Raw genomic sequence first — 13,073 nt, forward strand, 5'->3', positions numbered from 1 at the left:
CTTAAAAAAAGGATTATTTACATATTTCGGATATTTTAATTAAAGCAAAAATAATATTTTAATTAATTAATTATTATGGACGAAATTACCTAATAACTAGCTAAGATTTTCGAATTTTCCACGAATGGAAAAACTTATTTTTCTTGGTTATTTATTGGTAAATAATTGGTATCTAATTAATTAATTATTTAATTATTATTCTATATTTTTATACAATTATTTTATTCCTTAAAAACCGAAAAAAAGCTTCCTAAATATATCTAGAGGAATCCAAATATTTGAGCTATGGTAAGCTCAATATTTTCGGCCCTCATGAATTATTTTGGGGGAATTTATTTGGTAAAATTATATTTTTAATTCTCTCCCAAAATCTCCTATTTTCCTTAATTCTAATTCTCCATCTTTTTAATATCCAATCATCATATTTTCTTGTCATTCATTCTTATTAATTATTCCCCAAGTAATTCTAATTTCCTTATTGTTTTTCATGACATACATACCTTCCATATTCAAGTACACACAATCACCTTAATATCCAAACTTTCCTTAATTCTTTTATTCACCTCTCCAAGTAATCCCTTAAACCCTACTTACCATGATTCTTCCCACATTATCTTGACATAATTCTTGCATGAGCTAGCCTATAAATACCCCTTCATACCTCTCACATTCTTTACACCAATTCTCTTCTTTTCTTCTTCTCAATTTTACACAAATCATCCCATTTATCTTGGAAGCCAATTTTTTGGCACTTCTGGTCGATTTTGGGGTATTGACGTTTCACAAAAAATTGTTCCTCTCGAAAAGTCCTTGAGGTTAGGCTCAAACATAACCCAATTCGGAGTTATATTGAGGAGTTATGGCCTCTGCAAGTTTTGCCTATTCTTTCCAACGCAAATCCAATTCTTCTCTTTTTCTTGGTTTCTTATCCTTTCTTATTCTCTTCTCTTATTAAATTATTATTATTATTATTATGGGGGATTTATAAATAATTACTATGAGTAGTTTTAATTATATAAAATCAGATTTTTAATTATATTTATGTGAAATTAATTTAAAAGGTTCATGTACATATAGTTGGGGGTTTTTAATTATTTGTTAACCTTATATTGATTACGGTTATATTTATTTGTAGGGTGTATACGATCAAGGTTCTTGATGTTATTTTTGTGTGTTTTTTCTAGCAAGGATCAAGGTGCGTTTAGGTGGCTAGATACCTTTGAAAGTGATTGGTATGAATAACATGTTTAACATGATTTGATTGGTGATTGAATTAAATTGATTTGAATTATGATTGAAGGTATTGATTTTAATAAAAGTATTTTGAATGATTGATTTTTAAATCATGTTTTGAATGGTTTGGATTACTTATTGTGTTTAAATAAAGGAATCGATTTTAAAAGGTTTGTTGAATTTAAATAAAGGTTTTTCAAGGAAGAATTGTTGATTTTGACAAGTTATTAATATGAGATTTTATTCTCAAGTATTTATTTACGAGGTTTGGTTTTGAAAGCATGTGGAAGTAATTAAAAAGGATTTTGAATTATATTGGAACTATTGGATATTAAAAGGATTTATTGAACCATTGAATTATTATTATTAATGCTTTATAGGCATGTTGGTAATCCCACTATGCAGATTTGGTTTATTGATAAGGCCTTGGACTTTGTATGACCGGGTCTTTCCTCAAGAATAGCCTTGTAATATAAGGATACTAGCTTGGGGGTGTGCACACTTGGGTGAGAAATTGGATTAAAAGGAATTGGTTCTTAATAAAGGAATTGGTTTTATTAACTATTATTTTGAATATGAATCAATGGAATCGGTTTTGGAATAATGAGTATTGAATTTATTGGATTAATTATTGGAATTGGTTTAAGCATTTTGCAAATAAATTGAGTTTACATTATCTTGCACTTATCGTACTTAGAATATTTTGCTAATCCGTATTTCTTATTTGTTTTGGTTCGCCCTGTTTACCGTAATGGTAAGCAGTGTTGACTATTTTCAGGTGGAGTCATGAATGAGCATATGTGAGTCCCGAGATTTGCTTCATCTAGTTTAGGAATGTTGGTCTTGTCTTTATTTTTTAGTACTCATAACAATGTTATTATTTTTATAAGTATTAATAAAAGAAAGTTGAGTTTCCGCTGCAAGTTTTATTGTTGAATTAAGTATTTTAAGTAGCCTTGCGTAATCACGCGGCGGTAATACGCCCAAGTCTATCTCTACGGTATAATTATACGTATTATACTGGTATTTCCGTAGAGGTAGATTTGAGGGTGTTACATTTTATCTGTAGAACTAACATTTTTCTGCAAATATCGGTGTATAAAGAGTGATTTAGGGTCGCAGAACGTCTTAAATCATTCTCCGTCCTTATCAACTACTTTGACTATCGTTTTCAAAACTGACGTTTCTACAAACTCAGTCAAAGTGGGGGCTTCTGTAGACACCTAAAAATGTCTCCCCGAAATCAAACCCGATGATGAACAACCTTTCACCGTCATTATTGGTCGAGTTCAGTGTTTAATCCCGAGAGTGCTTAAGAAAATCATATTTAATTAAATTCAATTTTTCAATGGTCAACAAATTAGTCTTGATGTTAAGTCAAAGCATAGTAAAATTTTTATTTTGGCCCAAACCTTTTTATTCATTTTTTATTGTTTTTATTTATTTTTTTTATTATTATTTTAGCCCAATTAATAAATAATAAACCAGAAATGGCCCGAATATGTGAATCAGCACTTAAAAAGGCTGCAATTTATTAGGGCAAAAATGTAAAATGGGACAATGGGTCTGCCGCGTCACGGCAAACTGTGTCGTGTCACGGCAAACTGTGTCGCGTCATGGGACTCACTGTCGCACCACGGTGTGTTTCCCCATGATACGGTGCCAGTGCCGTGACACGGGACAGTCCCGTGTCTTTTCTGCATAAACCCTTCACGCGTTTTACCTCCCGTAGGTCAGATATTTCCCGTGTCACTCCAGTACATGTCGCGTCACACAACATTTTTCCGTGTCACGACAATTTTGTCGTGTCGCGATAGTGCTTTTAGAATTTTTAATCCTTTTTAGGTTCCGTGTGTTCCCTCTACTCATTTTCCCTATAAATACCCCCTCATTTCTGATTTACGAGGCATCAATAAATTCTCTCTTTTCTCTCTTCTATGCTCTAGTCTAAACATTAGCTTCCATATTCTTTCAAAATTCCTTCCTTAAGCACTCCAAAGAGTACATACTTTACTCGAGGTTCTGTCCTTAAACCAAGGCGTGAAAGGTAGAACTGTTTGAGGGTTTGGCCCCTAAATCAACTCTATTTAATTTAATTTAAATAAATTGTTGTTTTATTAATTTTCCTCGAAGTTACTAACTCGTTTATTGTTTTATAGTTGCAAGCAAACAACATCAAAGTAAGAATTATGTTCCTTTTATATCTATTATTTTTCTAACGATTTTATATTGTTGGATTTATTGTTAAATTGCTTCTAATATTAATGTTTATTTTATTATTATTATGATCACCATGTTCCATGTTAAAGGGAATATGTAATTGAAAATCACGCTTAATAAGATAATTTGGACAATCGGTTTAGGATCCTTTTTAATCATGTTGTTAATCGAAGTGATCACGATATTTTAGAATAATGTGTTGCATTAATATTCAACCAATTTAGACTAATAAGAGTTTGTAGAAAATTGAATATTTTGTTTGCATGCCTTTGAGATCGCAGGAATGCTTTTCAATATAAGAATTGAGTAGAGGCCAATACGGGCGAACGTGACTCCTTGACTCACTTCGTACCATCATCCCCGATCCTCCTTTCATGGTTCCGAACCATATGGAGTTAGGCCCTGTTCTTTTGAGCTTCTGGGAAGAGCAGAGCAGAGTAGAGCAGATTTCAAGATAGCAGAGCAGAGCCGAGCCGAGCAGAGCAGATTTCAACAATATTATTAATACTATTATTAATGTTATTATTATTATTATTATTATTATATTATTATTATTATTATTATTATTATTATTATTATTATTATTATTATTATTATTATTATTATTATTATTATTATTATTATTACTATTGCTATTACTATTATTAATATTATTATTATTATTATTATTATTACTATTATTAATGTTATTATTATTATTAATGTTGTTATTATTATTATTATTATTATTATTATTATTATTAATATTATTATTATTATTATTATTATTATTATTATTATTATTATTTTTTATTATTATTATTATTATTATTATTATTATTATTAATATTATCAATGTTGTTATTATTAATGTTGTTGTTATTATTATTACTATTACTATTACTAAGTGCATATATCATTGACTTAGGTGAGTGAAAACATAAATATATGTATACCATATTTAACATATGTTAATAGTAGAAAAATAAAAGACAATGGTTTACTTATATTTATTTCACCAAAATTTTAAAATAAAATGATTTAATGAGTAATAATGATTTTACTTATAAATTTATCTTAATAATATATTTTTAACCATAAAAATAATAATGATATACAAAGTACTACTTGAAAACAACCTCTTTTTTTTAATTCTTAAAATATATGGAATGATTAGAAAAATAATTCAACTCAATGAACTAACAATCAATACCCACATACATATAATGTTTCTACACATTGTGAATCTAATATCAAATATTTATAAAAGAAACTGTTATTATGAAGAAAACTATAATTAAGTTCAGTCCCTACATATTTGATAAGCTTCTAAAAACTTTTTTTTTAAATAGAGCTACTAGGAGAAAGGGCAATGGAATTTAAAGGGAAGTTGCCACCATCAGCTAGAACTACATTATCCTACATATAAATATCAGATTAATTGATGACTGTATGCTAGGAACAAATACCAATATTGACAATTAGACACTAAATACAAAGCCTCTTCAGTCATAGTTTATACATACAAAGACATCACAAGTGCATGTTTTGGGTTTCACACAATGCCACTATTGAAAGGCATACATCATACATGTCATTTAATATGATTCACTACAAAAAGCAACATCTTTTATGAAAGGATTAGATTTATTGACATATGAGAGTATTTGACAGGGCATACATGTCAAATTTTGCAATATTCCTATAGAAACTAACTTAATCAATAAGAGTCTGTCAAGTAGCATTATATTCATTAAAATTGTGCTTCAAATCTATAATAACTAAAGGCCAATTTTTCATAATTGATTTAAAACAGTAGCGCAGATTAAACCTAGATACAAAAAGAAACCTTGAAATCTCTATTGTTCATCAATTGAACCCATAATCCGACTATAACTCTATAACATTGTTGTGGAAATAAATAAATAATCCACAAAACTAATTCCAAAATAAAAAAAGATGTACCTCAATATTATCAGCACAAAGATAAAGGGACGAAATAGATGGCTGATGTGTCCATTTTATATGGTATTTTACCCCCGTCCCTCGGTCATAATTAGTAGTGTTTTTGGCTCTTTAGAGCCACTTTTATTACTAATCGGTGTTTTCTAGTGTTTTTGTAGATTTGGTTGACTTTTGCAGGGATTTATGCTTTTGGAGTATTTTCCCGAGATATTTTGGAGCAATCACGAGTATTGGAGAAACACGACCACTTTTGGAGCCCAAGACCGGTGAGAGCCGGTGATTAAGGGCTCGGTAATCGGGATACCGAGGTATATGGACCGAGTGATCAAGACCCTAAGTGGATATCCGGATTGGGCCGAAGAAATAAGCCCAATCGAAGCTCCGAGCCTCGAGGTGAAGCAAGGGCCCGATCGGGCAGCTTAGCTCGATCGGGCAAGGCACGCAAGTGTGCTGGTGCGTGGCCAAAGGCACGCCCGATCGGGTGAGCTGTTAGCTCGAACGGGCGCGGCTGTGAGAAGAGCTGTGCGAGAAAAAAGGTGCGCTCGATCGGGCGGCCTCTAGCCCGATCGGGCGCGTGTTTCTGAAAAGGCTCTTTTGTCGAGCAATTAGTTTCTAATTAGGAGTTGTTTTTAGATTTGTTTTAAGGACGTTTTGAGGACGATTATGAGGACGGATCCTCTTCTCTTAGACTTTCTCTCTCTACTAAGTATTCTCTCTCTCTTAAACTCTCTCAAAACCTTTGTTCTTAATTCTTTCATTAATTCCAGATTTATTTTGGTAACGATTTCTTTTCCTTTAATCTTATTTATTTTATTCCTTTCATCATGATCTATTTTATTACTTTGATTAGTTTAGTTTTTAATATGTGTGAGTAGTTTAATTTCTAGGGTTTATGGGGATCTAATAAATAATATGAAGGGGTAAATTATTGTTGTTGATTATCAATGCTAGATTAATTTCCTCTTGATTGATTAAATGCTCTGTGACTAGATTAGGCCTAACTTTTATGCATGAGTTTGACAATATTGATTCAAGAATCGAGAGATGAGAATTAATGTTTAGGTCTAGTTTCAATAGGCAAGTTAATTTATAAATGGTTAAGTCAAGATTCGAGAGATGAGATTTAATACCGGTAAATTAATATTGTGATTGTAATACGTAGCGGGAGCCCTTTACAATCTGGTTAGTTGATGCATTAATGATTTACTATTATTGATTATTGGTATTGCATGATAATTTCTTATTGAATTATTTTAATGTTTTACAATTGCGGCTTGTAAAAGTATAGCAATATTAAATTGATGAATCGAGCAGATGTTAATTTGATATTAAAAGCTATTTTCAATAAGAACTTAAATCTAGTAAATTGCGAGAGACTGTTAGATCTATGTTGATTAATAAATTGTGAGAGCCTGTTAATCATGTTATTTATGCAATGTCAATAATTGATTACTATGTTTTACCCTGGAGTATTATTTATTGGTGAACCTATGCCCTAGATCCCTTTATATATTGTTTTCTTCCTACTCTTATTCTTTGTAGTTTAGTTTCTTGCTTAATTATAAATATTGGTTACTTAAATAATTTAGATTATAATAATTAATTAGGAGTAAAAAGACTAGTTTCCCTGTGGAGATCGACCCTACTTCCCTATCTACCTTAGTTAGTGATTTAGGTAATTATTTTTTATTAGGGGATACGACTTTACCCTGTCAAAATTTGGCGCCGTTGCCGGGGAGACGGTTTTATTTTTATTTCTGATTTTTTTTTTTGTAGTCTAGATTATTTCTCTTTGTCTCAGAGAGCGTTAGTTCTCTGAGACAAATCTCATATTTGCTTCTAGTTTTTGTTTATGCCCAGGTGTTCCAGATCAGGTTACATCCCTTTCGATCCTGAGATCGAACGTTCCTTCCATAGACAGAAAAACCTCTACAAGCAAATCTTGGCAGATTCTGGTGATAATAACAATAATCACTACGATCCTCCAACTGATTCTAGCGATTTAGAGGTATCATCAGACACAAAATCAGAGATGGCAGCTCCAAAGAAGCTTAGTAATTATTCGCAACCAAAGCTTACGGATTTTCCACATCTCACCCCTACTCCGGCTCTTGATGGGGTTCAATTTGAAATTAAACCTCAATTTATAACGATGATAGAGAGGAAGCAATTCAGTGGAGCAAAGGGTGAAGACCCGAATCTTCACATTGCCGACTATTGTCAATATTGCAACACTATCAGGCAAGCCGGGGTCACTCAAGACCAAATCAGGGAGATTCTCTTTCCTTTCTCTTTAACTGGAAAAGCTAAATTGTGGTTTAATGGCTTAAATAGAACTACACTTGGTATAACTGACTGGGAAACTCTTGTCTTGAATTTCTATAACAAGTATTATCCTGCAGAGAGAACAACAGTACTACGGAGTGCGATTCAGAACTTTGCCCAAGAAGCCGATGAGTCTTTATATGAGGCTTGGGAGAGGTTCAAGGGCCTACAAAGAGAATGCCCTCACCATAATTTAGCGCAATGGCAGTTAATCCAAGCCTTTTATAACGGCATTGGAAATTCTTCTAGAATAATTTTAGACTCTACAGCTAGTGGGAGATTCATGAATCTTAATGTTGATGATGCTGGTCAGGTTATTGAAGACATGGCGATACACAATTCCCAATATGGGAATCCCAGAGGATTTGCTAACAAGGGGACACATAGTGTCGACTCTGTATCCTTTTTGCAAGCTCAACTGACCTCTATTTGCCAAAAATTGGATAATCTGAGCACTGCCAATGTAGCTAATGTTTCTGCAATTAATAATAATTCTAATGAGGCTTTCTGTGAAAATTGTGGTATTGTAGGTCATTGGGAGCAGGATTGCAGGAGTTCCGTGGAGCAAGTTAATGCCTTCCAAACTTATAGGCAGAATAACCCATACTCCAACACTTACAATCCTAGGTATCGAAATCATCCATACCTTTCCTACCGGAGCACTAATGTTCAAAATCCACCACCGCAAGAACCACAGGTGCCACAGCAACAGCAGCAGAAATACTATCATCCCAATGCTAGCCAGAAGAATAAACCACAACAACCCCCCTCATCTTCCGACCCTTCTTTGGGGGAAATTAGAGCAATGCTGGTCAATATGCAAAAGCACATGGAGAGCAGGGATGCGACAATTGATCAAATTCTAGCGCATAATAAAATTGTAGATAATCAAATTGCGCAACTCTCCGCTACTCTACAAGCACGCCAACAGGGAGCCCTGCCGGCATAGCCGACTAGGCCTACGGATCAAGCATTTGCAATTACTCTAAGGAGTGGTTCAAACTATGAAGGGCCCTCTATGCCTAGAGTTGATGAACCTATTTTCTTAAATAATGCTAATTCCATTAAACCAAGCAATGTAGTTGATAGCCCTGCAAGGCTAAAGGATAATACTAACATATCTAATTCTACATTGCAGGGTAAAACTACAGAGAAGGTGGCTACTCCAGACAAGAATAAGAATGCTCAAAAGCCAATTATCAAACTTCCTTTCCCCAATCGTCAATTGGAGACAAACTTGGATAAGCAGTTTGGTAAGTTCTTGGAGGTGGTTAAAGATTTGAAGGTAACAGTTCCCTTTACTGAATTGATCACACAAATCCCCTCATATGCAAAATTTATGAAAGAAATTTTGACGAGAAAAAGGTCTATTAGTGAGGTAGAGACAGTAGCTTTCACTGCACAGTGTAGTGCCGTACTTCAAAATAAGTCTCCACCTAAATTAAAAGATCCGGGTAGTTTTTCTATCCCTTGTCATATAGGCAATCTCTGGATTGATAATGCATTATGTGATTTGGGTGCTAGTGTTAGCGTCATGCCATTATCTGTGTGTTCTAAGTTGAATATGGGTATGTTAAAAGCTACCAATATAACTCTACAAATGGCCGACCGTTCTTTCAAATACCCCCTAGGTGTTTTAGAGGATGTCCCCGTTAGAGTAGGTAAATTTTATATACCTGTGGATTTTGTTGTTCTTGATATGGCTGAGGATATGCAAACCCCAATTATTTTGGGTAGACCATTCCTCAACACTGCAGGAGCAGTCATAGATGTAAGAAGTGGTAAGCTAACACTATCAGTAGGGGACGATAAAGTGGTTTTTAATCTAAATAATACCCCCAAAAGCTCCATGACTGAGGAGAAATGTTTCAGTGTTAATGTGGTTGTAAATTATTCTAACAAGCCCCAAGCTCTTGAAAAAGATCCCTTGGAGGCGGTATCTTGTGTTGCATCCTTTTCAGATGAGATAGACAAATGGCAGAAGGAAGTCGATGCAATAGAAAGAGCACTCTACAATGTTGGTCTTGGTTTCGAGGATGAACAAGTGGAACCGATCGAGCAAGTTCTGCGAATCGAGCCTACGGTAAGTGTTCCGCCAGATCGAGTTGCAAGTGTTGAACGCAATGACAATTTGAAGCAACACTCGATCGAAGAAGGGTTTTTAGTGCGTAGCATTGAAGATTCCCCATTCCAAGTCAAGGAGGATCCACCAGATAAGGCGACTTGGCGTCCCACAGGTTATGTCAGGAAGCCGCATCGCAGCCTAAACATCGCTAGACCGGGTGAGAAACCACCCGATCAAGCGTTAGGCCAAGGGTCCTAGGAATTGTACTTGGTAAGAAGGTCGTGCGGGACCTAGATAAACCAGCGCTTTGCGGGAGGCAACCCATATTTCATGCTTTCTAGATTAGTTTTCCTTTTCTCTTATTTTTATTGTTATTTTAGAGAGGTGAGGAGAGTGATATTTTACCATTTTTAAGTGTTATTGTACAGGTATGAATTTGACAGGTAAAAAGACTTAGAAAAATTTGAAGAAGAAAAGAAATCGGAGAAACTCCAAGGCTTGGTACGGGCCCGATCGGGCGCGCAAGTGAGGCAAAAATCGGAAAAAAAATTCGCCCGATCGGGCGTGCAAGCAGAGCTAATTTCTTGGCTAATTTCGACCGATCGGGCGCGGCTGCCCAATCGGGTGCGAGAGGAGACCTGGAAACGAGTTCTCTTTTCGCCTGATCAGGCGCAAATCGAGTCAGAAGGAAAGATTTCTCGGGCGAAGCTCGCCCGATCGGGCGAGAAAGTGGCAAAAATTCTCTTCGCGTTCGCGCCCGATCGGGCGGAGCTCGGCCGACCGGGCGCGCAACTTGTATTCTGGAAATCTCCACATTCGCTCGATCGGGCGCGCATTATGGCCGCCCCCCCCCCCCCTCTTTATTTTCTTTCCTCTTCTTTCTTTCCTCACTTTCTCCTTATTTCATCTTCTTCATCTCACTTTCTCTCTCTAAACCCTCCATTTTCAAACCTTCAACTCACACTTCAATCCAAGATCTCCTCCAATTCTTCCATCCAAACTTAAAAATTCTTACATTTTCCAACTCCTCTCATCTTCCTCTACAATCTACACTAAATTTTCAACACTTTCTCTCAATTTCTTCTCAAACCCTAAGAGAGAGAAAGCTTCAATTCCTACTACTATCACATAAAATGGCTTTCAAGAGGTCTAGAACTGTAAGGGGTGAAGGATCGAGGCAACAAGCACCCAGCATTGACCCGGAGTTGTAAATTCCGGGATGGGAGAGGGTGGTCATCACCTCCCAAGAGCAAAGGCAAAGGATGCTCAACCTCATCTCACGGCAGGTAATTCCTACCCGTTTTATTCATCATCCTATGCTTTCTAGACTAGGAATTGATAAACATGTTGAAATATTGTTCAAAAGAATTGGCATGAGTGGTTTGTTCACATTACACTATGATACCTATGATTATTTGACTTTAGAATTCATTTCTAGTTTTAATGTCATAAAATCAAATGCTTTAATCTCTCATGTTCAATTTCAATTGTTTAATAATGATATTAGATTGTCTTTGAAAGATTTTGGAAAATTGTTTGATTTGAAAGCCGATAGACCAATTGAACCACCCCAAGACAACATTACTTTTGTCCACCATGATCTAACGGGGAATCCTAACTTAAACCTCCAACATGCCAAGGTCACTTAGATTCAACATCCCGTGCCAAAACTTTAGCAACGGTTTGTTGGCCTTACCATCTTTGGGAGGCATGAACCGGCAAATGTGAGGAGGGATGAACTAGAACTATTAGGGTCATACATGATTCCTAGGAGTGATAAGCTTAACATAGTTCATAGGATGGCCCAACACTTCCAGAGGGTGGCCAATGCGGCCGAATCGGGTAGGTCTAGGGTCCCAATTTACTTTGGTGGGTTAGTAACCCACATAGCGGTCAAATACCTTAGTTGGACCCCTAACGGTGATGGTAAGGTAGCCGGAACAACCTTAATGGACGCACCCTACTTAGGAGGACTTAGTTGGATAAATGTGATAGGGGGTGAGACTTGGTGGGTGATTCATATGGAGTCGGGTAGAAGAGACAACGCTTTCACATTGCCTAACCTGGCCTTGACCAAATTTGAGAAGGGTCTTCCCTCTTATACCTTTGAATTAGGAGACCAAGGGGAGGCCCAAACACACCACCAAGCACCTCCCTCACCACCACAACATTTCCACCAACCATCACCCCAACACTACACACATAACATTCCCACTTCCTCAACCAACTACAACATCGACCCTAACGCCCCATATGACTTTTCGGCTTTTAGAAGCCAATTGGATCGGATAGAGAGTGGGCAAGGGAAGATGGAGGGTATGGTTAGGAATTTGGACACTAGGGTAGGAGCCCTAGATGCTAGGGTTGGGGTTGTGGAGAGGAACTTAGGGCGGGGTTTATACCCCATGTATGATGATTATGCTCGTCGGGGGGCTATTCCCCCCGAATCACTTGTCCCCGACTGGTTCCAATACCCCGAAGGGGGATACACGGACCCAAAGTGCCTACGGTACCTATGTGGACTATTCATCGGTCCATGGATATGGGACCGATGCTCCTTTTGGTGGGCTTGGGGGGAATGTAGACCCTAACTATTTTGCGGGTGGTTCGGGGTATGGTGGTGGTGGCTTTGGCCATGGAGGAGCCGGTTCTAGCCATGGCGGGGGCTATTCGAGGATGGATGAGGATGAGGAGTAGGCTACTCTCCCAAGTCAATGAGGGCATTTCTTGATTTGGCTTGGGGGGTTTTTTTCACTCGAAAATTCTCTTCCTTTTCTCTCTTTATTTGCTTTCATAGTATAGATTTTATTGCTTACTGCTTTCTTTATGAGAAAAATACAAAAAAAATTGAAAAATAAAAAAATCCAAAAATACGTTCCAATGAATTATAAATTATGCTTCCCTGTGCCCCATACTTGAGAAAATTTGTTTTTGATTCTTGGTATGTGATGATAGGCATTGTGGATTAGTTGATCATGATTTGATGTTTGATTGCCTTGAAACCTTAACATGCGTCAATTTTGTCCAACTGCTTGTGAATATAGTGCTTGACTAGTTGACTTGGTTAGGAATGTGTGATAGTTCCATAGTTCCTGGTATGTCAATGAATTTGAGTATTGGTTTGCAACTATTAGTAATGTTTATATGATTCATTATATGCACATTGTGGAGGACGAAAGCATTTGTTCTTTTAGGTAGCCTCCAGATATTGTAGATACATTTGTTCCCCTCTTGCTACCAATGTTGTTGCCTTGACCTTTTTGTTGTTTATTAGCCACATTACAAG

The 13,073-nt window shown here is 36.1% G+C and overlaps 1 non-coding gene across 1 annotated transcript; it reads right to left on the bottom strand.

The window, feature by feature from the left end:
- Positions 1–7,810: 7,810 nt before the first annotated feature.
- LOC145641204 (small nucleolar RNA R71) lies at positions 7,811–7,917 on the bottom strand. Its single transcript, XR_014115265.1, has one exon. It is a non-coding gene; the product is annotated as a small nucleolar RNA R71 (small nucleolar RNA).
- Between the last annotated feature and the right edge of the window lie 5,156 nt (positions 7,918–13,073).

The sequence above is a fragment of the Chenopodium album genome, chromosome 7 (assembly GCF_948465745.1).
Source record: "Chenopodium album chromosome 7, dcCheAlbu1.1, whole genome shotgun sequence".
Lineage (NCBI taxonomy): Eukaryota > Viridiplantae > Streptophyta > Magnoliopsida > Caryophyllales > Amaranthaceae > Chenopodium > Chenopodium album.